This window comes from Mustela lutreola, chromosome 6 (assembly GCF_030435805.1).
Source record: "Mustela lutreola isolate mMusLut2 chromosome 6, mMusLut2.pri, whole genome shotgun sequence".
In the NCBI taxonomy this organism is placed as follows: Eukaryota; Metazoa; Chordata; class Mammalia; order Carnivora; family Mustelidae; genus Mustela; species Mustela lutreola.
In genome coordinates, this window is record NC_081295.1 from 58732579 (window position 1) to 58760158 (window position 27580).

Sequence of the window (27580 nt, forward strand, 5' to 3'; positions counted from 1 at the left end):
GTGTCCTCTAAATATCCTCTAAATCAGCTGTGGGTGAAACTTACATGATTCAGCCTGAAACAAAATTTCAGCCCAACTGTATACCTGTGAAAGGACACAAGCTCTGTGGTTCTAGCCTATGATGGTGGGATAGGCATGAGATAAGCACCCCCATTCCTAAAGGGTGAGATAGGAAAGAAGGTAGGGACAGTGAGTCTCCCTCAAGTCCATAACCAGGAAGGCATATTCCCTTAGACCTCAAGGTTTGAGAATAATCCTCTTTGGCTGGATGGTCTACCCTTCAGACTCACTGGGGCAAAGGTTCTGACTCTGAGCATCTGCTGGGGGGGGGGGGCGGCATTGTATCCCCACTTCTCAGGGCAGCCCCACTCACACAACTCTGCTGGGCTGTGATCCCACACTTTGAAATTGAGGTGAGGGTAGCCTGACCCATGTACTCCATGCAACTCTTGGTGGGAGTTGCAGCCCCAATTACCTCTGAATCCCCCTCAGTGTACTTCTTCCTTTGTTTTGAAGAATAGTGCATGTTCATGACCAAATAATTCTAAGGTCCTGTAGGATCTGAGAAGTCTGAGAGCCTTCCTTCATTTTGTCACACCGTTGTTGAAACTGACAGTGTTCCTGCTGTGGAGGCTGATTAGGTCACTAATCATGGTTCACACCCTTGCACTAATCTTATCAAATGGTCAGTCAGACACACACACTAAGTGTTCTCTTCCAAACATGCTTTCTCATTTTTTGCGAGATGGATAAGATGAGAATTTTCCAAATATTTAAGTTCTGCTTCCTTTTTGCTTAACACTTCCTTCTTCAATTTATTTCTCTCTTCTCACATTTTACTATGAGCTTTCAGGAGGAACCAAACCACTCCTTCAAAACTTTGCTTAAGAATCGTTTTGGCTAAATATCCAATTTCATGGCTTGCAAGGTCTTCCTTCCACAAAACACTGGTATTTCTCCATTGTCCAATAGCATGTTCCTCACCTGTGGCTCATCCTCAGCAGAATGGCCTTTGTCATCCATATTGCTACCAACATTCGGTGTGGGATTACAGATGTGTTCTCCAAGAAGCTGGAAGCCTTCTCTACCGCTTTCCTCTCATTCCACCCTCTCATCCGAATCTCCTTTAAACATCTCTACAAGCAATCTCGGCTTTTCCTAGCATGAACCTCAAATCTTCTCCAACTTCTACCCAGTTCCAAAGTCTCCTTCAGATTCTCAGGCATTTGCTAAAGCATGCCCACTTCTCAGTACGAGTTTCTCAGTTCAGGATGCTTTAACAGATTACTGTTGACTGGGTGGCTTAAATAAGGAAAACTTCTCACAGTTCTGGAGCCTGGAAGTCCAAGATCAGGGTGCCATCAGGGCTGGGTTTCTAGTGAGGGTCCTTTTCCCAGTTCCACCCTGCTGTAGCTTTCCCTTGTAGACGGAGAGTTCTGGTCTCCTCATCACCCTTCTAAGGGCACTAATCCTGTCATTATCCTCTACCCTTGGAGAGTAGCCTCTAGAGAGGCTCTACTCTCATCACCTCAACTGAACCCAAGTATCTTCCAAAGGTCCCAGCTCCAAATACTGTCACATTGGCATTAGGACTTCAACATATGAATTTGCATATGGTACCTAGTCTGCTCATCCCATTCAAATGTCTTCATCTTCTAAATGTGTAGAATCATCTTAGAAAATTGGTCTCTGCTGCTCAGTTAAGTGCCCCAGTGCTGTGTATCCATGATAGCATGTAGTTCTTCACCTTCACTGGCCACGCTGTATCAGAATTATCCTGTATATGTCCATCACCCTGGTAGACCATGCCTCTCAATTACTGCCAGGGCTTACTAATTGCCTGGTATGTAGTAGCAACCAAAGAAAGTTTGGACTAAACTAGATAGACCATATTTGAGCAGACAACAGGTTAAAACTTCTGTCAAACAAGGGTGCCTGGGTGGCTCAGCGGGTTAAGCCTCTGCCTTCTGCTCGGGTCATAATTTCAGGTCCTGGGATTGAGCCCCACATTGGGCTCTCTGCTCAGCAGGGAGCCTGCTTCCCCCTCTCTCTGCCTGCCTTTCTGCCTACTTGTGATGTCTCTTATGTCAAACAAATAAATAAATCTTTAAAAAACAAAAAAGAATTCTGTCAAACAAATTAAAAGATTAAAAACTGGTTAAAAAAAAGTTGCAGTAAGTGACAGGGAGAAGATTGATATACAGTAGAGTATATTTTATGGAAAACATTGTCTCCAATATGCAAAGGGGAAATGTGATGACTGGAAGTCTCCAAGGAGGAAATATAAGGAACTAGCAAATGGTGGAAAATGCTCAAACTCACTAATAAAGTATGCAGATCAAAATGATGCCATTTTCCTAATCACTTTCTCAAAGATAAAGATCTTGGGGTGGTTGACTGGGTGGCTCTGTCAGTTAAGTGTCTGCCTTCAGCTCTGGTCATGATCCCTGGGTCCTGGGATGAGCCCCGTATGGGCTCTCTGTTCAGTGGGGAGCCTTCTTTTTCTTCTTCCTTTGCCTGCTGCTCTGCCTGCTGCTCTCTTTCTCTCTGTCAAAAACAAAGCAAAACAAATAAAACGCAAAACGCAAAAAAAAAAATAAAAAAACCACAGAGTAACTCTTGTGTAGCCTATAATGCTTGTGAAAAGATACTCATATTGGATATTCCTATTGTTCCATATTGGAATATAGAACACATATTTTTACCAGAAATAGAGTGTAAGCCCTTTGGGAAAGGGCTTACAGTTCCACAATCAATAGTTCCACAGTCAATAGTCTTATAATGTTTAGATTCATGGCAGGAAGATTCTACTTTTAGATATCTATCCTTAAGAAATAACTCAAATTTTATTTTTTTAATTGGACTTTTATTCTTCTAATAGGATTGTAGTAAAATGTTTTCAATTCAAAAGGCACTAATGCGTGGGCAGTGAAGAACTTTGGTTCCTCCTCTGAACCCCACACACTAGGGTTTATGGAAAACCATGTTTCTTTTCCAAGTACTTTTGTTCGTTATTCATCCAAATGCCTGTGTTTAAGTGTGGGGGTAGGGGAGAGGTATCATCCCCTCACCACACTACATTTTTACACAAATGATAACACGCTATCTAAGCTGGTCAGTAGTTGGCTGTTTGACTTACCAAGACCTTGACGATTTGTCACATGTCAGTACATGAAGAGCTTCCTCTTGGGGAAGGGTGACAGTCCTTTTTCTAGACCTTTGACAGAGCAATATGTGTTAAACTCTTGGAATCTTTGCCAGTGTGATAAGTAAAAAATCTCAGCACCGTTTTAATTTGCATTTCTCTTAAGATTAAAAGGAGTGTCTTTTAATAGATTTAAGAGCTATCTGCATACTCTTCACTAAATGAACTGTGTCTGTTCCTGTCCTTTGCTCATTTTTCTGTTAAGTTGTTCTTTTCCTTACTGATCTGTAGACATGCTCTCTACATATATTAAGGAAATTAGCCCTTTATCATGAGTCATCTCCCGGTTTGTTGTTTTGTAACTGCCTATAGTGTGTTTTGCCATGCCAAAAATTTGATTTTGTTATATAGTTGAATTTATCTATTTTTTTTTTCATGGCTTTTGGAGTTCATGTCAAACTTAGGAAGGCATTCCTTACCTCAGAAAGTAATTTTTAGGTAACCCAAACACTTTATATGTAAAGATGTTTACTACATTCTTTGTGATTTTTTTTTTAAACTGATAATATAGAAGTACAATAACTGAAGAACGGTTGCTTTGTGATATTGCTATACAGTGGATTCGGGTACAACCTGTATAAATAATAGTTCCTCCTCATGCCGACAAAGGAATGTCATGGGAAGAAGTTTGTGTTCAGATTGAGGCCAGATTCAAGACTCTATCTATCCTAGACCTTCTCAATAATAAGAAAAAATGGAAGGCATATTCATAATTGTAATTCATTGTAATAATTCTAATTCATTATAATTCACATAATAATGGTAATTCATAATTGTAATTAGATGGTGAGAGAAGTTATTATTATTATTACAATTTAAAATGTCTTCCAGTTCTTCCTAAACTTCTAAAACAAAGCTGTCTTTTTATAATAAGGAAAACACAACACGGATGCTAGTGTAGTTCCACGTGCATCATATGCTGTGTGCTTTGTGGGGTCCATTTACTTTGGCTACTTGACATTCTTCACGCCCTCGGCAGCCCAGAAGTGGAGCAAAGAAAACTGTGGTTGTTTGTCCAGAATAGAGCTAGTTTATCCAGATTTTCTTCTTTTCTTCTATTGTCAGATATCAGGATCTTAGGGAATGTTCTCTTTTATTCATTTCACCATTGAGAAAGTACAGCTCAAATTACAGTGGCACCCTAAAATTAGCACGTAATAGTGATTTTTTTTTAATTTCTCTTTTAAATTCTTCTTCCTAGTAGTGGCATGGCTTTCTTTTTAACTTAAGCTGGGTTTTTTTTTTTTTTTTCTATTTCGGTTTCTACATCCTTATAACCCTTGGTAGAGGCTTTCTTTTTTTCTCAGCTCTACTGATTTATAACTTATAAACAATAAAATATAACCAATCTCACTATACCACTTGAGTTTTGACAAATGTGTTTACCTTTGGAGCTGCCACCACAATTAAGATAAAAACATTTGCATTAGGAAATGACAGAGATTGTACTTTTTTTTTTTAAGATATATTTATTTATTTGAGAGAGAGGCAGGGGTGAAGTGGAAGAGGCAGAGGGAAAGGGAGGGGAAAAATCTCCAGCAGACTCTCTGCTGAGTGAGGAGCCTGATGGGGGGCTCCTTCTCACGAACCTGAGATCATGACCTGAGCCAAAATCAAGAGTGATGCTTAACTGATTGAGCCACCCAGCCGCCCCCAGAGATCTGACTTTTAAAAAATGTAATTTAAAAGATCTAATGTGTTTTATACTAATATATTTTGGAGTGTTTATGAGAGAAACAGTTAATTCTAGAGTATTCAAAAGAGACAAAGATGTTTCAAAAGTTAATGGCTTATACAGTAACTGTATATAGGTAAATAATTAACTTTACAAAAGACCTCTGTTTTGGTCATAACATAAAATTGTAATAACTAAACTTGATAAAGAGCTAAATGTACCCTCAGTTAAACTCTTTGAGGGGCTGCAACTTCAAAGGGACCGTTCTATTAGGAATTTGGGTTTCTTTATATTTCCTTGACCTTGTTCCCTTAAAATTCTGTAAGTCACTTGTTTTTTCTCACAAAATGAACTATACTCTGAGTTGAGAACATCCAAACTCTTTCTTTAGGATTTCATTATATGTGAGCCTGTACCCATATTAGCAAGATTCGAGAAATTGAGATAATGAGAAGGGACGTGTAATAGTTTAGCAGACGTGATTAAGATTTCCCCAGCAGAGCAAAGTGTTTCCCAGTGAAGAGATTGTTTCCAAGATCTAACCTCATTTCAAAAGAGGAACACTTAAACACGCTTTCACGGTGGCACAACCTCAGAATCTGAGTGCACTGGTAACTTTATAGGTCCTTTTCAGTGTGGCTCAGTGGAAACGGGGGGAAAGGATCTCCTCAGGGTGTGGGGATCAGTGCTGTCTTTCTGGCTGTTGTCATTTTATTCTCTCGTATTTCAGTATTCTATGCACCCTCCTCTCTGGCCTTTCACTCCTTCTCCCCTGTTCCTTCCAACTATTCTTTTGTTCTGTTTTCTCTGCCTCCTTAGCCTCTTTTCTGGAAATTGTGAAAGCAACAAAAAGGAGGCTCTTATTTGCAATTTCACTTTTTGTTCTGAATACTTAGATTTAACTTCTTAATTACTTTATACTTCAGACAAAATATCAATGCTAGGTTGCATTAATATGCTTCATTTGCGTTTGAGATGCCTAAGGTGATGCCTTAGATGCCTAAGTCCAACCTGTAAATCTTCAATTTAAAAAAAATGACTTTTTCAGTCTTTAGGTAGAAAATTTTCCACCTGCTTGCTAGTAGTTGTAATGATTTACAGGTCATCCATATGGTTAAATACTAATTAGTTTTAAACATCCTGTGTGCTCATGGAAGTGATCTGGAGATGAGAAATGTGTATATATTCTGGCTTAAAATAACATTTAAGTTAGTAAACAAATCAGAGACTTGTGTATAATTGAATTATTGGAAAATCATGAATGTATGCATTTTTTTTTTTTTAATTTTTACTTATTCAAGCAAGGGAGTGAGTGAGAGAGAGAGAGAGCATGAATGGGGAGGGAGCCCAGAGGGAAGGAAGAAGGAGAAGCAAATTCCCCACTGAGCAGGGAGCCCAACTTGGGGCTCCATTCTGGGACTCTGGGATCATGACCGGAACTGATGGCAGATACTTAACTCAGCGACTAGGCACGCCTGGATGTATGCATTTCTATAGAAATATACCATCAGGAATTTGTTAGGCCATTTGTAAAGAAAATGTGCTCAACAACTGAGTGCCACATCTTTAACTTTCATAGCTTGGCTGAGTATCTTAGCTAGTTGCTTGCATTAAATTCCTTTTGGAGGTATAGTATCAGTCTGCTAGGGTTACCCTCACAAAATGCTGCATACCAGGTTGCTTAAACAACAGAGATTTATTCTCTCACAGTTCTAGAGGCTAGAAATCAAAGATCAAGGTGCCATCAGGGTTGGTGTCTGATGAGACCTCTCTTCTTGGCTTGTAGTAGGCTACTTTCTCACTGTATCCTCACATGTTCTCTAGTCTGTGGTCACGGAGACAGTGCTCCAATGTCTCTTCTTCAAAGACCCAAGTTCTGTTGGTTAGAGCCCCACCCTAATGACCTCATTTAACCTTAATATCTCCCTAAAGGCTCTATTTCCAAATACTGTTACTTTGGAGTTAAGGCCACAATATATGAATCTGGGAGGGAGACATCACTCTATTCATACATGTAGAATAAATTATAAGCAAATATGCAATGATACAACTTAGGCTAAGATTGTGTGAACTGGTCAGCATTGTACCTTTTTTGTGTGTGTGTCTGAATCATAGAAAACTATTTCATTATGCTGTAGTTTAAAAAAAAAATCTAAGATTTACTAGTATCTTTTCTTCTACTAAATTAAAGCAGTTTGAAGCCAGGGGCATAATTTATTGCTTAGCTTTCAAATTCTTTTGACTTTAACCTACCTTAAAAAGTGCATTTTATATCATCGTCCAGAACAAACACATACATCCTCAAAATAATTTTCCAAAAGCAAAATTTTTCTGTGATAATTGCATTCTGATTTTTTTTTCTCTTGTTTTTTTTAGAGGGAAGGGGCAGAGGGAGAGGGAAAGTGAGAATCCTAAGCAGGCTCTGTGCTTCAATCAGATGTGATCTCACAACCCTGAGATCGTGACATGAGCTGAAATCAAGAGTTAAATGCCCAACCGACTGAACCACCCAGATACCCCCGCATCCATATTTTTTAATTCCTTCATTAGGGAAAAAACGCTAGGTGCAACCCACTATATTGGTTTTATGACCCACTAATGGTTTGTGGCTCACTATTTAGAAAACCGTGCCTTGTTAGATTTTGGATTCACAGTACCTTGCAGAACTCCTGGCACACAGTAGGCTTTCTATAAATGTTCATTGCATACATGAATGAATGAGCTGGATGAGTAATAAAGTGCTGGGATAGATTGGAGAAATTATTTAGAGGTGGGTTTTGTGCATTTGTTGCCCATTACTCCGTATTCCTGTTAGCTTCTTTCATAGCAGTATTCCTGGATTGAATCCAAATCCCTTTAGATGGAGCTTAGACCAGGATTTTTTTTTCCTTTAAATATATTTATTATTTTAGAGTAGTTTTAGATTTACAAAAAGGTTGCTAAGGCAATGGAGAGTTCTCAGATACCCAACATTCAGTTTCCCCCATTATTAACATCTTAACATTTCTGTGGTATATTTGTCACAATTAATAGGCTAATAATTATATTATTATTAAGTAAACTCCATACTTTATTCAGATTTTTAGTTTTTCCCTGATGTTCTTTTTCTGCTTCAGGATTCCATCCAGGAGAGCACAATCAATTTAGTTCTCACTTCTATTTAGGGCAGTCACCTGTTGGCAGTGACAGTATCTCATTTTCCTTTTTTTGATGACCTTGACAGTTTTCAGAAGTACTGATCCGGTATTTTGTGGAAAGTCCCTTAATCTGGGTTTGTTTGATTGCTTTGTCTTCTGACTAACGAGCTTAGGGGATGAAGGCCATCGAGGTGAGGGAATAGGGTGTATGCTATGAATATGACTTGTCACTGTTGATGCTTACCTTGATCCCCTGACTGAGGTGATGTTTGTCAGCTTACTCCCCTATGGTGTTGCCTTCCTTCCTTTTTCCATACTGCACACACTGGAAGGAAGTCACTGTGTGCAACCCACTAGCTGGGGAGGGAGGACTTACGCTCCACTTACTTGAAGGCCAGGGGTCTACATATATTATTTGGAATTCTCCTACATGGGGTTTGTCAGTATTGTCCTAAATGAGTATTTATTTTGTACCTTGGCTTGTATTTCAGTACTGCATGAATTATTTTTTTGCTCAAATTATTCCAGTTTCTGTCCTGGGGAACTCTTTTAGGTTGGCTCCTGTGTTTCTTTGACCTAGACCTACTGCCATTGCCATTTTCTTTTGGAGCCCTTTGTCACTTCCTGACATAACAGGATGCTTTGGTTCATCTTGTGTATTCCCTGTCCCAGCCCTAGAACTGGTCATTTTTCTCAAGGGCGCTGGTTCCTTTCATTGGAGAATTCGAGACAAAGATGCGAATGTTGGGTATGCTCATGGCGACAGGATGTTACTGTGTCTAGGTCTTCTCCACAGCCAGAAGTAGGAAATGTTAACCTGTGGATCACATCTACCTGTAACTACTGCCGTATCCTTCTGTATCTTTACTGAGGCAAACATGAGTTCATAATGTTATCTCTGACTCTAATCCAGTAGCTTATTCTAGCTTTCTCCTCTCTTCTCTGTAACCTCCCTCTCCAACAGTGAGAAAATCCTGGCTTCCATTATCACCATCTGTTTACTAATTTTTCATTCCCAGTATGCATGTACAGTGGTTTCAGAACCATTAACTTGTACCCCCCTGGGAAACAACTTTACCAACTGGAGTTCAGTGCTTATATATAGTTTCTTTTGTCTTTAGTCATTTCTAAAGTTACTTAGGTCAACACCTTTTTATTTATTTATTTATTTATTTTTTTTTATTCTGCCTCTCTTCAGTGAGTCTATACAGTTAGATTCTTTTGTCACAGTCTGCATTCGTGACCTCCTGGCTGATTAAAAAAACAACAACAACAAAGTTTGCATCCAATAAGGTTTACTTTTCATGCTGCATATTCTATGGGTTTTGTCAAACGCATAGTTATGTATCCATTACTGCGTTACCATCCAGAATTGTTTCACCGTCCTTAAACAACAACAACAACAATAACAACAACTCCTGTGCTTCACCAAGGATAGTTGGTATTCTTCCCTCTCAAAACTTCTGGTGAGTTTAATCTGCTTTTCGTCTCCACAGGGTCCCCTTTTCCAAAATGTTCGGTGAATGGAAGCTTATAGTATAATCTGTTGAGACTAGATCCTTTTGTTGAGCAATATGCATTTAGGATTCTTCCATGTTGTTGCATGAATTAGTAGCTCACTCCTTTTGGTTGCTGAAGACTATTTCATAGTATGGTTGTATCATAGTTTGTTTATCCACTCATTTGGAGGACATCTTCGTTGCTCCCTGTTTTTGGCAGTTGTGAGTAACACTGCTATAAACATTTCTGTGAAGATTCTTGTGTAGACATAAGTTTTCCAATCAGTTGAGTAAATACCAAGGAGAGCAATGCCTGGATGGTATGGTATGTTTATATTTAGCTTTGTAATAAACTGTCAATCTGTCTTCCAAAGTAGCTGTGCCATTTTGTATCCCCTCAAACAATGATGGATTTTTGCCCTGCATGCTTGCTAACATTTGGTATTGTCAGATTTTTGGATTTTAGCCATTCTTATAAATGTGTAGTGGTATCTTGTCTTAATTTGCATTTCCCTAATGACAAATGATGTTGAGCATCTTTTCATATGCATATATGCCATCTGTATATCTCCTTGGGTAGTGGTCTGTTTGGGTCTTTTGCCCATTTTTTAATTGGTTTTGTTGTTGTTTTAAGTACTCTTTGTATATCCAACTATAAGTCCTCATTAGATTTGTGGTTTGCGAGTACTTTCTCCCAGTCTGTGACTTGCACTTGGAATGTGGGTTTTGAAAGTTCTTTGGGTGATTCTGAACTTCTGGCACAAAACTCCAGATCTGATTGACATAGGAGCATTGGATCATCTCTTCTGCAGCTACCCCTTCTCTCGCTTTCCATTTCTTATGAGTCAAATTCTCTGGGTCTTGATCGCCTCCTCTGTAAAATGAAGAATATTAAGTTACCTTCCAGAGACAGCAGGTATCTTTCAATGTTTAGTTCTATGATTCCATGACCACCTGACCTTTTGAAACCCTCCTGGAATGCTACCAATATACAGTTAGATCTCCTTACCTTTCTAATTGCTTTCACAAAGGAAAAGAACTGAACGATCCAGACATTGAGAGTCTTTAATTTCTTTGTGGAATTTTATTTACTCCCACTGCCTAAAAAGCTCAACTGTTATGATGGAATGCCAGAGTGAAATAAATCTGGCAGTGACTTTAAAATGACAATAGGACAAAAATCTACTGGATCATGTCTCAGAGGTACTGCTCAAAAAAATGACCTCCATGTTTACCATGTATTACAAATTGTGTACATTTGTAGGCTGGTGGGAAAACAATGGCAGTTTAGAATTTCTCTCTATCCTTCCTCTAGGTAATTATTCCATTATGAAAGAGCAAACCCCATTTTCTATGAAAATTTACTTTTCCTGCAAAAATGTCCCTTGAAGGACAGAACAGGAAAGTAACTACAAGAAAGACTCACAAAAAGTAGGGGTACAGTACCTTGAAGATATCTCCAGATGGAATAAAACTTAGAAAACATATTAATAAACCTTTGTAACACAAAAAGTACAGTAATAATTGCTAAAATGTTCTAACAAAATCCTGCAGTACAGACTCACTCAGATCTCATAGAATGCCCTATTACCCACTTAGTTTCTGTTTTGGTCACGTGCTATTATGCCTATGTTGTCTTAGCTTAATGATTTTGTGGGAGTAGCACAGCACAGGCTTTGGAGTCAGAGTTTTAAACCTTATTACTTATTAGCCAAGAAATTTTCTGGCAAGTTCTTTACACTCCCTGAGTTTTCTTTCCTCATATGTACTATGTAGGTAATAATAATACCTGTTTGGATTGCTATGTCAAAGAAACTAATGAAACCTAAAGGTATTTAGTGTAGTACCTGGCATATATTTGTGGCTGCTACCGGTACTGGTTTAGATGAGGTCACCTAGGTGTTAATGTTTCGAGTGACAAGACTAGAAGGCCAAGGACATTTCAGGAGCCCATGAAAGAGAATGTTGTTGAAATTCCCTGGCAAAATAGTCCTGGTAGAGACTCCTCCCCTTTCCAGGAGGCTTTAAAAGAATGGTCAGAGTAGAAAGAGAGGAGCCCAAAGAGAAGGATGCCATTGATACTGGGAGAGAGGGTCTTCCAAGCAGGAAGGGGTGGGGAATGATATCAGATGCTGCAGAGAGATTCCAGATGATCAACTCTCCATTGGCTTTCCAATTTCAGAAGGGTATCGGTAGTAAGGGAGACAGAGGAGAGCTGACAACTGGGGACCCAAGTCTGAGGCATGAATGATGCCAAAGAAGTAGATAGACCAAGCAGAGGTTACTCTCAAGAAGTTTTATGGGGGGAACCCCAAACTATAAAGTATGGCTAAAAGAGATCTGGGGTTTGGGTTTAATATTTTTTCAAGTTGGGAAAAATTTAATATGTTTGTTTACAGAGGAGAAAGAGCCAGTAGAGAGTTAAAGATGGGCTTTGGATATTTAATGACAGCCCAAGTTTTCTGAAGTGTTTAGAGGGCAGAAGAATTCACAGGGGAGAATTAGCTCTGGACAAAACAAGGGGCAGGGTGGATGATACAGACGAGTGCATAGGTGGTGGGAAAGAGAGGAAGTGGAGTTTGTTCTTGATAATCTCCACTTTCCAGGAAGTAGGAAGATGGTGAGGATGTTTGAATATGTTTTGAGGAGAGGAATAAAGTTTTCAAAAAGCTATCCAGCAAATGGGTGGCAAGCTGAATAATCATTATTGGGCACAGCTCAGTCTTCAGTCATATCTTCATTTGTGGGAGTTTTCTAGCAGTCCTCAACAGTCTGACTATGGGAACATCCATAGATAGTTGGACATGAGCTGGAATTTTTTATAAAATTTTGTGTGGTTTTGAAACTTTTCAAAACACAAAGTTGAAAGAATGAACACCCCTTAATGTAGATTCACCAATTATTAATGTTTACATATTTGCTTTATCATTTTTATGGGTGTAATACTTGTTATTGGAATATAAATTAGACTTTAACCTTGAATATTGCAGCATTTATCTCCTAGAAACCATGACATTCTTCTACATAACAATAGTATGAATTATTACTCAAGAAATTTCACATTAGGACAATACTATTGAATGTTTAGTCCATATTCAGATTTCTCTAATTGTCTCAGTAGTTTTTCCAAAGATTTTTAAGTGATTTCTACACCCAGTGTGGGGCTTAAACTCATAACCCTAAGATCAAGAGTCACATGCTCTACTGACTGAACCAGCCAGGCACCTCTCAATCAATTCATAGCTTAAAAAACAAACAAACAAACAACACTCCAGGATTCATTAGGTATTGTATTCAGTGGAATTTTTAATCTCCTTTAATTTGGAAGAATTTTTTTAGCTCTGTAACATTGATATTTTTCAAATATACCATCTAGCTTTTTGGGGAATGTCCCTTAATTTTGGTTTATTTCTTTATTATAAACTTGGGTCCCATGTTTCTAGCAGGAACACTACTTATGTGATGTGTCCTTATCTAAGCATTGCATCAAGAAGGCTAGGTCAGTTTACCCCATTACTGGTAACATGAACTTTCATCACTTGGTTAAGGTGGTATTTTCTAGGTTTCTTTGCTGTCAAGTTATGGTTTCCCCCTTTTAAATTAATAAGAAATTTGTTGGGGAGTGGTGGTTAGAAGTTTGGGAACTACCTGAACTGTAAATATCCTGTTCCTCTCCAATTTGAACCCAATAGTTTTAGCATCCATTGAATAAGCCTGTGGAAAGAGAAGAGTCAGTCTGGGTTGGCTAGGGAAGAAACTGAAATCGGAGAGGGCACGCACACATGTAGGTTGTCTATGTGTGTGTTGCTGCAAAGTATATATGCCAGGAGCACAGAGTGAGGGACCCGAAAGAATTGGAAGTTGTGGTCAGAGGTGAGGATGCTGGAATTTAAAGTTTTTTAGGGTATAGCCATTCCAGGCTTTTGAGGTTTTAGGAGGTTGCCATGAATTCAGAAGATAGCTTGAGTGGAGAGAAGGTTTTTTCATTAAGAGGAAGCAAAGGAATTCTGAGACCAAAGTACTGCATAAATCCACTGTGTAGATATTGAATTGACCCAGAAGATGGGGTAACTGGAGGAGAAATTATACGAGCCAAGGGCCAAAGCCCTCCATTGTTCAAGATCTGTAGCGAGTCAGTCCGTGGATGACGGTGATGGGGGTGGGAAGAGAGAGTGGAGGAGTCGGATGTCCTGGGCCCAAAAGAAGATGTTTTATTAAGTGGGTAAAAGAGCAAGGACGTAGCAGTGGGGATGGGGGTAAACATCATGTTTTCTTTTTAACCTCTCCAGTGTGGAGTAGCCACCAGCAATGGCACCTCCTCCAACCTAAAGGAGAGCCAGGCCTTTGAATAAAGGTAGAGAGCTGGAGAGAGCTTTGAAGCAGCTTTGGAGAAGCATGGTCTTGCTACTGGGGAGAGGATCAGAGGGCACAAAGGAAAGGGCAATAGGACAGGCAGCTGTAGGAATAGAGAGTAAGAGGAGACAGAGAAGCCCAGGGTAATCTGAGAGGAGATTACCTTGCAGGGTAATTGAGGATTGGAGGGCAAAGGGTGGAAAGAAAACAAGAGATGGGAGGTTGGAGCTGAGGTCAGGATTGTGCCTAGACCTTCAGGGCATATGTCAGCCCTTTTTCTGTAAAGGACTGGCAAGCAAGTATTTTCAGCTTTGTGGGCCATACAGATGGCTGCTGTTGGAGCATGAAAGCAGCCATCGACCCTGTGTAGATGCATGAGGGTGACCGTGTTCCAATAAAACTTTACGGTCACTGAAATTTAACTTCATGTAATATTCACATGTCACCAAATACTCTTGTTCTGACTTTTTTTTTCTCCCAAACATCTAAAATATGTAAAACCTTTAGCCCACAGGCTGTACAAAAGGAGACCTGAAGACAACCTGAGGCCCGTAGGCCGTGGTTTGCTAACCCCTTCTCTAGGGTAAAGGTGTAGGAATTTGTGTTAAAGTAGAAACTTAAGAGTCACTAGGGACATTTTGGGAGGGGAAGTAAAATATATCTTTTGACAATCACGAGTGACTGTTGGTAAAGTCCTTGGACCAGGAGTTCAGGCTATCAGACTACAAACTCCAGAAAGGAAAGGGAAATTTTAAGATCAACAGTAAAGACTATGATGAAGCAGTTATGTATGCACTTACTGCAAGCGTTGTTGTTGTTTTAATTCTTTAAAGGCTTTTTAAAAATGTAAGTAAAAAGCATATGACAGATTTAAAGCCAAATAACGTATGTGCCCTGGTTCAGTTTTCAGATAATCAGTATTTCTGTTTTAATCCTCTTACTTTATAGATCTCTACATCTTTCTTAGTGCAGTTTATCCAGAGAACAACTCTGGTTTTCTCTGGGGTGGGGGAAGTGGGGTTGCCAGACTACCCAAGGTACAGGAAGGGACCTGGTCACCTAATTGCCCTTTGCGCAAAATACAGGTTTTCAGCCAACACTTGGCTGGCAGTCCCGTACCCCACTTCTTGCTCTCTGAGTGTCCAGCCCCTCAGGGGGTACTTCTCCGCTCTTAAGTCAGTTACCACTCCAGCATTTGCTTTTTGTCTTTTAAAATCTATTGAACTCTTTCAACTGTGGCTCCTGTCTCTCTCTGCCGTCCTTGGTTTGGCAGAGCTCTGGGAGGGAGAAGATAAACAAGTGTAGTCAGCCTGCCATATGCTTGTGCTTTAAAATGGGCAGCTAGTACTCCTACCTTATGAAAAGCCTCTACCCCCTTCTCTCCATCTTGCACCTTCTTGCCTATTGCTGTTGGATTTTCTGATAAAATTTTAATTATAGTCGGGAAAAGGATAGGTATCGATATTCGGCATTTGCATACTTTTATTTTTTTACTCCAAAGGTCAGCATTTGGTCATTAACAACTTGGTTTTTTTCATGCTACATGAAACAGGAATGAAAATAAATGCCATTGATTATATTTTAAATCACTTCTAACTGTTTTTTTTTGCTTACTAATAAAAGGTGAATGGGTTTTTTTCCCCCATCTTTAATTGTGCTATTTTCATTTCAAGCTAGACACTAGACACTGAATTCTCTTACTTAAAGATTGGATAGTCTTCTCCACACTTCATGTAAGTTGAATTACATCCAAACATTTTATTATAAGAATAGGAAAAAATAGCTACTTAAATCAATGGACCATCCTCACTTACTTCTTTGGAAGCCCCAAGCAGCCATGTTCTCTTGATCCTTGGTATATGGCAAAACAACGTGATTATTTTGTTGCACTTTCCAAAATGCATGTAACAGGACAACTTGACCACATAATGTAAAAAATGTCAGCAGAGGAACTACGTATACTTAAACATTGTCTTGTGAGTTTACTATATTCACCCAATGTTACTCAGGTGAAGCTACAAGTGAACATTAGTCAGTTTTACTTTGGGAAAAATAATGTTCTCATGGGAGGCTATTTGAGGAAGTGATACCTGGATAGAGAAGTGATCGCAGATAGTGACAAGTGTAGGGAAGGGAGGAGAGCCCTGTGAGCCAAGGATTATAGTCTCTCAAAAAGGAGGGACTTTGGGATGCCTGAGTGGCTTGCTTGGCTGAATATCCAACTCTTGATTTTGGCTCAGCTCATGATCTCAGGGTTGTGGTTGGATCCCCAGCTGTTGCTGGCTCTGCTCTGAGCATGGAGCCTACTTAACTGTTCACTCTCTCCCTCTCTTTCTGCTCCTCCACCCCACCATTGCTTGTATTCTCTCTCTAAAAGAAAAAAAAAAAAAAAAAGTTGGCAGGCACTTGGAAATTGAGGGAAGGCTAGCATAAGGCCAGTGAGAGATGTAGTTTGGTCAGAAGCCATGGACCTCAAAAGAACTAATTGTCTAATTAGGTTTTAAGCTGTTACTTGGATTTTGGTTAGAGGAAATAAAATCTAAACACTTACTGAATATTTGTTGAGTTGAATTCACTGGAAGATTTTTTTCAAGGTGTATGGTTTAAGTCTGTTAAGCAGAATGTAAACTGTATGATGTGATTTCTTCCTTTGGCTGCTTATATCGTGGAAGAACATTGGATTAGGAATCTGAGGGAAGACGTGGTTCGGAGTTTTGTCTCTGCCACTTAAACGCTCACAGGAGACAAAATGAACTGATGTTGTACAAGGGCGTGCTGACAAAAGAGTTAACAAAACAGCAGAAGGTAAATATGAATTCAAACTATAGTGGGTGAAGATAAAAAGAGTTTCATAATTTCTTTCTCCCCATTCCATGCAAATATTAATAGAAAAATTTTAATGAACTTCATTGAGATTTAATTTACATATAACAAAATGTACTTATTGGAAGTGTAGTATTTGGTGAAGTATGACAAACATATCCATGCAAGATATAGAACATCTCTATTGAGATGTTCTTTATGATCAAGATATAGAACATCTCTATTACCCCACAGAGTTTCCTCATGTCCCATCTCCATCCACCCCAGGAAACCACTGATCTGCATTTTGTTACTCTAGATTAGTTCCCCCCCAACAAAACATTTCCTATAAATAGAATCACATAGCAGATCTTCTTTTATGTATGGCTTATTTCACCCAGCATAATGTTTTTATTTTATATTTTTAAAGATTTTATTTATTTATTTGACAGACAGAGATCACAAGTAGGCAGAGAGGCAGGCAGAGACAGAGAAGGAAGCAGACCCCCTGCTGAGCAGAAAGCCAAACGTGGCTCTCCATCCCAGGACCCTGGGATCATGACCTGAGCCGAAAGCAGAGGGTTTAACCCACTGAGCCACCCAGGTGCCCCTACCCAGCATAATGTTTTTAGATTCATCTATGAGATGGTCATCAGTTTGCTCATTTTCTTACAACTTGTTTGTTTCCAGATTGGGGCTAGTATGAATCTTGGTGTATAAATATTTGTATAGATAAGTTATAATCTCTTTGTGATAAATATCTAAGAGTGAGATCACTGGATATATAGTAAATGTATATTTGCTGTTACAAGAATTTTTTTTTTAAGATTTTATTTATTTATTTGACAGAGAGCACAAGTAGGGGAGCAGTAGGCAGAGAGAGAGGGGGAAGCAGGCTTCTCACTGAGCAGGGAGCCTGATGCGGGGCACAATCCCAGGACCCTGGGATCATATCCTCAGCCAAAGGCAGCTGCTTAACTGACTGAGCTACCCAGATGCCCCCGTTAGTTATAAGAAATTTTTAAACAGGTTTTCAGAGTTACTGTAGTCTTTTATATTCCCACCACCAATGTATGAGAGTTCTAAATTTCCCATATGGTTGAGAACACTTTGTATTGTCAGTCTTTTAAGTTTTAGCCATTCTAGCGGGTATGTAATGGTATTACATGGTATGTAATGGTATTTCATTGTGATTTTAATTTGTACTAGTCATTGGGGAAATGACATCAAGAGTCATTCATGTAGTTATTGGTCCAATTCAGGTATCTTCTTTGGTGAAGGATCTTTTCAAGTCTTTGGCCATTTTTATGGCATTATTTATTGTATTATTGAGTTGTATGTATTCTTTAAATATTCTGATCCAAGTCCTATGTTAGATATATGTATTAGGAATATTTTCCTCCCTGTATGTGCCTTGGCTTTTCAGTTCCTTAATGGCTTCTTTTGAAGAACAGAAGATTTTATTTTTGGTAAAATCTAGTTAAGAATTTATTCCTCCATGGTTGTTGCTTTTTGTGTCCTACCCAAGCAGTCTTTGCTATCTCCTGGTTTTCTTCTAGAACAGTGCCATCAAACAAAACTATTATGTGAGCCACATATATAACTTTAAGTTTTAAGTAGCCACATTAAAAAAGTAAAAAAAAAAAAAAAAACAGTTGAAGTTAATTTTAATCATATGTTCTATTTAAACCAACATGTCCAAAATATTACTAAAGTAGGTAATCAATATAAAAATATGGAGATATTTTACATTCTGTTTTTATCCTAAGTCTTCAAAAGCTAGGCTATAGTTTATGCTTATAGCACATTTGAGTTTGGATTAGTCACATTTTAAGTGTTCAACAGCATGTCTAGAGGCTACTTTATTGGACAGGGGAGTTCTATAAGTTTTATAGTGCTTGTTTTTTATTTAGATCTGTGCTCTAATTTGATTTGATTTTTGTATATGATGTGAAGTCTAAGTGCAAGGGTTTTTTTTTTTTTCTCCATACAAATAACCAATTCTCACATCATTTATCTTTTTCCACTGAAGTTATGTTGTACCTTTGTCTGAAATCAAGAGATCATATGTGTGGGTCTATTTCTGGACTCTATATACTGTTCCCGCCAATACCATTCTGATTTGATTATTGTAGATTTATAGGCCTTAAAATCAGGTAGTGTAATTCTTCCAAGTTTGCTCTTCTTTTCCCTTTTTGTTATTCTAGATTCTTTGTGTTTCTATATGAAGTTTAGTTTCAGTTTGTCATTTTCCACAACAAAGCTGACTGGGATTTTGCCCACTGTAAATGGTTGACAGGTGCCCTCCCCCTGCCAAAAGATATGCCCATGTCCTAATACCCTACACTGAGAATGGGGGGCAGAAAAAAGAGAGGGAGAGTTTGTAAATGTAATTAAGAATCTTGTCATGAGGTCATCACAAGTAATTCAGGTGTATCCTAAATCCGGTAAGATAGACCCACAGAAGAGGAAACACACCACACACAGGGGAGAGGGCAATGGGACAACAGAGGCAGAGGCTGGAGTGATGTGGCCAGAAGCCAAGGAAGCCAAGGAAACCAGGGAGTGCCAACAGTCTCCAAACTCTGGAAGAGGCAAGGAAGGATTCTCCTCTAGAGCCACTAGAGGGAGTGAAGCCCCACTGACACCTTGATTTTGGAGTTCTGGCCTCCAGGACTGTGAGAGAGTACATTCCTTGTTTTAGCCGCAAACTTGTGGTAATTTATTGCAGCAGCTATAGGAAACAAATATGTCCATTATCAGGCTGAGGAAGTTTCTTTTCTTTCCTGTTTTTTTTTTTCTTCTTTCAGGAATGGGTGTTGGATTTTGTCACATGCCTTTTCTGCATCAATTGAAAATATTTTCTTTCTTGCTGTTTTGTTAATGTTGTCGTAATCTATATAAACACTACTCACATGGTATTGATTTTAGTTCCATCATAACTGTTACCCCTAGTAACATCTGTTCCTGAAAGTGCTGGGTCCTGACATGTTGTATCAAATTGTAAATATGTCAGCATGAATCTTCTTGCTTTATATTTGCTAAAGACATTTTAAGAAATCGTTGAAGAGTCTGTAGAATAAATATGTATCTCAAAATGCTTAGAAGAATAAAACACAGATCATGGAATTTAGCTGGGTGCTTCCCTATAACTGGGACCACACTCATAAACCTGGGGTTCAGTTTGGCCTTGAGAAATACTTTTCTTTTCATTTTGTTTTAAAGATTTTATTTATTTGACAGAGAGAGAGCAGGCAGGCAGAGGGAGAGGGAGAAGCAGGCTCCCTTGCTAAGCATAGAGCCCAATGCAGGGCTTGATCCCGGGACCCTGGGATCATGACCTGAGCCAAAGGCGGATGCTTAACCAACTGAACCATTCAGGTGCCCCGAGAGATACTTCATTTGGCCTTTGTACAGTTTTCAAAATTGGGAAATTTGATTACTAAAGCACTAAATATCATGCTTGTCCTGAATTATACAGACTGGCAACAGTGTCCTGAATTCTAACATGGCAGTGATTGGCCTGAGCTGTACAACATCTGCCCCTTACACAAAGAATGTGTACTACACTAACTCTACTACAATCCCATTCCTCATTGTTTTAAACTTCATAGAGATTTGAGTTTACAGTCTCTGCCCTAGAACCTTTGTTGGGGCACATGGTAATGCAAAGGCACATGTCATTAAGGGAAGGTTTAGGGAAAAGGAAGGTATTACAGTTACCAAGTCAACATACAGATCTTCAGGGAACTTTGTGGGAATGATTTAAAGATAAAAAAGGGCTTTCATATAATTCATTACCAGTGAGAGAGACACTCTGATCAGCTGACTTATGGATAAATATGGCACAAAGAAACATTAAGAAAAATCTAAATTAAAACCCTAAGCCACACTAAGAAAAACAACTCACCTGCTACAACCAAGAAGAGAAAGAAGTACTGTGGAAGCTTATAATGTAAACTGTGAGAAGGAATGCCAGAGAGTCTGTTAATTTGTTGTGTATCTACAACCTTCTACCCACCCCACTCCCCCACCCTGGAAAGTACTGAGGAAAAAGATGATCAGACCAAATTTTGAGAATTTTCACAAATGTCCTCCAATTAAGAAAGAAGTCAATGGCATCCCTGTAAAACATCAAGGAATCTTTATATACCACTGTGAGATTTTCCCAGAAGCACGAAAAGTTTGCCATCTTCTGCGGTACTATGTTAAACCAGGCAAATGAACTGAAGTTCATGAGATATTCCTTGGCTGACTTGAAGAAGGGTGCTGAGGATTTAAAGGAAATTCAGAAGTGATGGCTGACTTCCCCCAGCAAGCTCTACACTCTGTTTCAGGCTGAGCTCCACAATCCCTATCACCCCTCCCCTCATCCTAAAACCCTCAGGTCACAGAAAAAGTAGATAGCAACAGCACTCAGCCCTGAAACTGAAGCTCATGATAGGGAAGACAGACACATCTCCGGTGAAGAGCAAAGTGTACCAGGAATTCACTAGCTGCATATGAGTGCAAATATAAGGTCTGGTATTCACTTCTAGGGATAAACAAGATAAAAGATATGACATAGCTGTTATGCAAGCATGCTATATAACATGGGAGTGGGAAACAAGAAAAACGGCATGTAGAAGACAGACAAAAAAGCCAAATTTGTATTCCTTGTATGTGTTTCACGCTACAGGAAAAAGAGAAAAAAAAAAAAAAGAATATGGATTACTCAAAACAGCTCAAGGACAGTATAAGACGATAATGTGATGAAAAAGGAAATTGCATGGCTAAGAAAATTGAGGTTCAAACCAACATGATTTTAAAATCAAGTAAACTAGAAAAATGAATAGAGTATTTTGAGAGAATCCGAGTGAGTACAAGATCTCCAGAAGATGGATATGGAAGGACAGAAATCAAGTAAAGGAATCTGGTGACTCTGAAGTAAAAACCCAATCGACAAAAGATAAACTTACTCAGATGTATACTATGAATGGGATTCTACACTAAGAGAAGGAGAATGGAATCCGTAGACTGAAAGATCGTACTATATACAGGAGGGAAAAAACTGACATCGAATAATTGACAGAGACATAGCCCAGATAAGGCTCTAAAGAGTTTTAATGATAAAAAAAAAAAAAAAATTCTTCAGGCATCCAAGTAGAAAAGTCAAATCCCCTTGCAGGGAAAAATCACACAGGATTCAGATCTCTCCACAAAATTTGATGTCAAAAATCAATGAAAGCAATTGTGTTTTTGTTCTGTTAGGTTTTGAAGAAAGGTGTGAATCCAAAATGTTTACCTTGTTCAGTGTTTATTTATGTGTGGAACTACAAAGTAGATAAAACATTAAGGTGCTCGCTGAACCCTCCTTCGGAAAACTACTTGAAAAAGAGAACAGGCCATTAAATAAAAATAAAGAATTTAGGAATGAATAAGTTATGATGAATACTGAATTGATCTAAATACAGAATTAAGACTGAACATCTGGGAGAAGAAGGTGGGAGAGCACTTGTAAATGTTCTGAGTGCTAGTAAGCCAAAAGTAATATAAGCAGTGGAAATTGGAAGATTGCAATGACGGTGGGTGGAATTGTAAGATGCTATTAACCTCGTATTTCGGAGCTATGAGACTCCGAAATAACGTAGTGCTTTTCATTTTACTTAACGTTTACAGGCCTCTTTTAGGAACGTATATCTTGTAGGGGAAAAGCAACCGCTGGAGGTCCGCTTCAGTTTCTTTTTCTTAAATTCAAATAGCTTTGAACATTTTTAAATGACTTAGATGACCCAGAGCACGATTCCTTAACTATAAAATTCTTTCCGTCTCCTCTTTCTGTGCCTTAGTATCTTCATCTGAAAGACGAGAGGTAGGGTTTCTCCCAGGGTTGTCTCAAGGACCACATTTCTTTCCCCGTGAAGTGCTTAGAACAGAGCCCGGCTCACAGTGAGTGGTCACAGTCAGGCTGCCATTATTTCCACGCTGCACGCCTAGGAGGTAAGCGAATTGGGCTCATTGCAGGGTTCTCCTAGCATCTGTCGTGTTTCTCGGTTACGGTTTGGCTCAGGGCGGTTCATCCTGGTGGTGACTTCAGTGAACAGTCCTCAAGACCGTGCGGGGCTTCGGGCTGGTTCGGGTCTACCTGCGCCCGCTCTGCACCTGGGCGACCTTGGCTTAGCCCACGCGGATGACTCAATCGGCCAGGCGTCTGGGCGCCTGTCCTCTTCCTCCGCCCAGGCCGCCGACCCCCTGGCTCCCCAGCGGGGCCTCCTCCTGCCACGTGACGCCCCCGCCAGGGGCCCCAGCGCCCTCCTCGCGGACGCGCCGTTCCGGCTCCCGGGCTCCGCCTGTGCGCGGCCTCCTCGGCGCAGCCATCCTCGCGGCTGCCGAGGGCGGCAAAGCCCACGGCATCTGCCATTTGTCATTCAGCCCGTCGGTACCGCCCCGAGCCTTGATTTAGACGCGTCTGGGGCGTATTCTGGCCTCACTCTCCTGGCGCACGGACGGACGAACGGACGGGGCGGCTCTCCTCCCAGCCCGGCGGACCGCGGGCCTTGGCGCGCGGGGTGCTTCCCCGGGTCGCCGTCATGGCCGCGCAGGCGGCGCGCCCGAGCTGCCTCGCCTGAGTTCCGGGGGGCTCTCGACCCCGCAGGGTAGGTGGTTGGGTGCTCGCGGCCCGGCTCGGTGGCCGTGGGGCCCGCGGCGGGCCTGGGGGCGGCGGGGCGGCGGCATTGCCGCGGCGCGAGGACCGTCCTGGGCTCCGTGCCGCGCTGGGGAGGGTGTGCCGGTGCCGACGCGCCTTGTACGTGACGGGGTCCGGGGCTCCGCGGGACCAAGTGTGAAACTCCGACAAATTGTCACCGGTCAAGCCAAGCTGACTTGAACAAAACATTCTTTCAACGGGTCGTTTCTAGTGCCACTTTTTGAAGCATTTGTGTATATTTGGTATGCAGTAAATAGACTCGGGTTTTGAAAACTGGCTCTCTAACCTTGCCAAAAGGCCAAAAAAAAAAAAAAAAAGTCTCTTAAAAGTAATAATGTGACTAAACATGAAATGTTTGCATTTATATTCATGATGGAAAATATGATTCGTTTTTTGCTTTAATGGGATGGACTCGGTCAGATGTATCCTTAAAACTGTTTTAAAATGTGGGCTCCTAAAAATTTCCTAGATTAGAATAACTGATAATGCAACTTTAATGCATCAAACTTTAAGGACGGTGGTGGGGATTTTTTACTTCTTAATAAATGTGCCGCTATAATTTTGACTTTTTCCCCCCAACAAATGTGTTACTTTTATGTTTTAGGAAACCAATAAAATTAAAAATAGAAGCACTCAGCTTAGGTCCTCCTTCTTCCAGGAATCCTTCCCTAACCCCTCCCTCCCCAAGCAGGATCGGAGGCCCCTCCTGTGAGCTTTCTGGGGCCTCACTGAGGTCCGGGTCCCTTATGTCCTCCCCACCCCCCTGTGTATTAACCCATCAGTCTCGCTCGGAGTCCACTGGATACATAGCACATGGTAAGTGATTAGTACTGTTTTATGACCGAAGGAAAAGATAAAACGATCTGATGTTTCACAGTTTTAGCTCTAAAATTTTAGAGTGGTCAATTTATATGCACTCAGATAAGAGCATTTACTTAAAAGTTAAGGATCTAAAAGAGCTGACTGCGTCCGATGTCCATGTTCCATGCCCTAGCAGTTCTACCCCTAGGTATTTATCCTCTACAGTGATGTTTTTCAAAGTTTGAAGCCCATTTTAGTGAGTCGTGAAATCAGCTAAGTGGATAATTATCAGAATTTGTAAAACACGAATTAGCAGAGAACAGAAAATAACAGAATATGTCTCAGGTCATTGGGTATTTGCTTCATGAAACTTTTTTTTTTCCTCTCGGTTTTTACACACACAGATGTGTGTCATGATGTAAAACGTCATTCCTTAGTATGAGTCATGGTCAAAAAAGTTTGAAAGCCACTGCCCTAGATAAATTTTTCATACATATACACAAGCAGACGTGTACAAGAAGGTTTACTGCAGTGTTATTTGTAATACTCCCAAACTGGAAGCAACCTTAATGTCTATCTGAAGGGGAGATGTAAATTATATTCTTAAAATGGAAACTACCCAGAACAGTGGTGAATGAAGTAGTTTTGTGTTTCAACATAAATGTGTCTCAATGTTGAGCCAAAAAACAAAAAAACCAAAAAACAAAATCAAACCCGAAAAAAAACAAACAAAAAAACCCAAGTTGTTGAAGATGATATCATTCATTATTCTATGAGAAATTCAGAACGTGGTGAAATAAAGCTGTTGTCAGGAGGTGCATATTTAGGCATTAAAAGTAGTAAAGAGAAATTGTGAATAAATTGACACCCTTAAAGTTAAGCTGGTGATCTTCTCCTAGGGGGTGAAGGGGAGGTTGCAATTGAGAAGAGACATACTGAGGACTTTTGGGAGGCTGGACATGCTTTATCTCCTGACCTGGGCAATAATGGTTACATGAATGTTTGCTCTATAACTCTTTGTTAAATGATACATGTAATGCCTGTATATTAAGTTTCCCCCCAAACCTATTAAAGTATGGCTATTGTGAAATGAAGAAGTCTGAAGCCAGGACTCTAGTCTCTTAATCATATTTGCCAGCTTTTCTTTAAAAAGAGAAAAAAAGTGGTCAGGAAGGGTACCTAGGGAATTTACACAATATCCGTAATGTTTTATTTCATAAATTCTGGGGTGGATACATCTGTGTTCATTAAATCCTTTATTTGTTTTTATGTCTTAATTTTTTAAAATAGGAGAAAAATAAAATGATTCACAGATAATATTGTGAACATTTGGTATGTTTGCTTTCTGAAAAGCAACTGTTAACGCATTTTTTACAAATTTGAAATTATATTCTATATAGTAATATAAGCTAGAATAAAATGCTTTTATGAAAAGTATAAATACTAAAAAAAATATAAAAACATAATGGACCTCCATGGACCTTCACGAAGGATTTTTAAATGTTAACATGCTGTCTTATTTACTTCAACAGTTTCAATTCCTTGGTCACTCTGGGCCACATTCCAAGTGCTCAATAGCCACATATGACTAGTGGCTATTATATTATACTCTATTATTTTATATTATACTGTGCTATATTGTATAACAACACACTTCATCATTGCAGCGATTTCTGTTGGAAAACATTGTTCAAGGTACAAATCCTTTGTTGGTTATGTAAATTGCAGACAATCTTTTCTTTGTGTTTTCGTATCTCAAGATAATCTTTTCTACTATGAGGGAAATGTGTTTTGAAATTTTTTCTAAGTTTTAAGGTTTCCATTTTTTATACATGTAGTTCTTTCATTTGCTTGACTTGTGTACGTATAGATAGCTATTTTTAAATTTACGTTGGGAGATCAAGAAGACCTCGTTTTCTTTTTCCCATGTGGAGTGGCAGTTAGCCCCGTCCCAGAGATTTGCAGCGCCACTTCTGTCCTGTACATATTCCCAGATATGCTGGGGCTCATTTCTGGGCTCTTTACTCTGGTCATAGATTTGTCTCCACAAACCCTACAGATTTTTATTTAGTGTTACTTTCTATGTAATATATTTGTTTCAGTTCTAAGAATTAAAATTTATTTCATTATGATTTTTTTTTCTTTCCCCATGAGAGTTTTAGAAGTATTTTCTTGTTCCAAATGTGGAAGGTTTTGTGAGTTATCCTTTTGTTATTGATTTCTAACTCACACTGTAGTCAGCAAGTGAGGGCTCTATGCTACCGATTCTTTGAAATTTGAGAATTGCTTTGTGGCCTCATGGTTAGTTTTTCAACTGCGCTTTGAATGATTAAGAAGAATATGCACTCACAGACTTTTGGGGCAAGGTAGGTATAAAAACAACTACACAGACACACACGCCACACACACGCGCGCGTACACATGTCTTAGGTTAAGCACATGAATTGTGGTTTTTAAACCTTTTTAACCTTACTAATTCTTTATTTGAGCTATTAATTACTGAAAGGTATAACAAAAGGATCACAATAAAATAATGAATTTTCTCGTCTCTTTTGTAATTTTGTCACTTTGCTTTATAAAAGTTGAAAATTTGGTACATACAAGTGTGGAATTGCTCTATTTTCCCTGTAAATTGAATTTTTTGTCATTCTACAGTGATGTTCTACGACTCCTCACCCAAATGCCTCGTACCTTAAAATCAATTCTGTTTTAGAAATTCTAGTCACACCTTAAGGCATTTGTTTAGAATACCCCTTTCACATAGATGGTTGTTTTTTTCTGTTCTACTCTGACAATCTTTGTCTTTTAATGGAGCTCTCAGTCCAATTAGGTAAAATATAATTATATATTTAAGATTAAAGTTAACATTCTGTTTTATGGTTGTTTTTATTCTGGTGTGTGTATTTGTGTGTGTTTTCTCTTTGCCAGCTTTGGGATTTTTTTCTTATTCCATTTTCTTTCCTCTTAATTAGTATGAAAATTGCTTTATTCCTTTTAGTAGTTTTCTTTAAAATTTTAATGTACAACTTAATCTAAAGTTTATTAATTCTACTTGCAAATAATTCAAGAAACCTAGGTTGCTTTGACATGAGTTAATTACATGTTTTTGTCATTTAGAGTTTTAATTACACCTTGTTTTTTTTTTCCTCCTATAAATTCAACATCATTTTTTCCTTTTTATGGATCCTTTTTTTGTCATTTCATCTTACACCTCAGATCTTTTTTCCTTTGTCAAGTATATTTTAGGAGCTTGTTTTTTAAAGGAATGTTGATGGCAAATTTCGTCTGAAAATGTCTTTATTTTACTCATTTTTATGATGGTTTTGTTTGGCATACAGTTCTGTCCTGGCAGTTTCTTTCTCAGTCCTTTGGAGGTCTCATTTCATTGACTTCTGCTTCCCATGTTACAGTTAGTTCAAATAA

The 27580-nt window shown here is 39.2% G+C and overlaps 1 protein-coding gene across 8 annotated transcripts in view; it reads left to right on the forward strand.

Annotated features, from left to right (window-relative positions):
• The window catches only part of PLAGL1 (PLAG1 like zinc finger 1), a 109885-nt gene that overhangs the window by 16377 nt on the left and 65928 nt on the right, over window positions 1-27580 (forward strand). For 5 of the 8 annotated variants that reach the window (XM_059177348.1, XM_059177356.1, XM_059177352.1 and 2 more), the window contains exon 1: window positions 22767-23306. The exons of the other annotated variants lie outside the window; for them this stretch is intronic. The gene's annotated coding sequence lies outside the window, so the exon portion shown is untranslated. Of the gene's footprint in view, window positions 1-22766; window positions 23307-27580 lie in introns of those variants that run through there. 8 annotated transcript variants of the gene reach the window in all.